The following is a 950-nucleotide window of genomic DNA, read 5'->3' on the forward strand; positions in this document are numbered from 1 at the left end:
ATCTCTAGTCATCATACTGTCATATAGCACAACAGGATTTTTTTTTTATCTTATTCAACTGTAACTTACCCTGAACTGGTGAATCCTTTCCCAGCCCTCCCTGTCCCACTCTCTCTCACCTTCAATAAATACCATTCTATTCTTAACAAATTTTTTATTCCACATATGTATGAGAACCCATGCACTTTCCTGTCTGTGGCTGACATAGCTTAACACAATGATTTCAATTTCTATTCCTGCAGCAATGGACAGAAAGTCATGTGCTTCATGACTGACTGGTATTCCACTGTGCATGTTTACCACATGTTCTTTATTCAGCCATCAGTTGGCAGAAACTTAATTAATTTCATTTTTTACATATCATGAATAATGCTGAAAATGCATGGGAGTGCTGATGAATTCTATGGGACATATGGTACCTTAATTTTTAATTTTTTGAGGAGTCGCTATTGTTTTCAAATGGATATACTAATTTACATTGGAATGTATAGTATGGAAGGATTTTTTACCTTATATCCTTATCAACAATTGCCGTCTTCAAAAAAGACACAACAAAAAGAAAAGGGTGCTCGCTTCGGCAGCACATATACTAAAATTGGAATGATACAAAGAAGATTAGCATGGACCCAGCACACAGATGACATGCAAATTTGTGAAGCGTTCCATATTTTTATACAGTTATATGTAGAAGATGGGCAAGGCAATGATCCTGAGAATCTCCAGAAGATTTTTGAATCTATCAGTTAATATGAAAGATTCTCACCCTGACTAACTATATATACTGATACCTGTGAATTAAGCAACTGCACTGCAGATGGTAATCTGTAATAGTAGTTTCATGCTTGGAGTGCCTGTCATTCTGGTCTTCTGAATACGGGCTGTTTGTCAAGACATGCCAGTTGCTGCTGTGCTATCTCTTGGGTAGATGATTGTTCAAAAACAAGAGAGAG

At 36.6% G+C, this 950-nt stretch overlaps 1 non-coding gene across 1 annotated transcript; it reads left to right on the forward strand.

Moving 5' to 3' along the window:
- The first annotated feature begins 565 nt into the window (after positions 1-565).
- On the forward strand, positions 566-672 carry LOC111815271. The gene has a single exon (XR_002819993.1). It is a non-coding gene; the product is annotated as a U6 spliceosomal RNA (small nuclear RNA).
- The last annotated feature ends 278 nt before the right edge of the window (positions 673-950 follow it).

Source organism: Octodon degus, unplaced genomic scaffold (assembly GCF_000260255.1).
Source record: "Octodon degus isolate 3935 unplaced genomic scaffold, OctDeg1.0 scaffold00013, whole genome shotgun sequence".
Taxonomy (NCBI): domain Eukaryota; kingdom Metazoa; phylum Chordata; class Mammalia; order Rodentia; family Octodontidae; genus Octodon; species Octodon degus.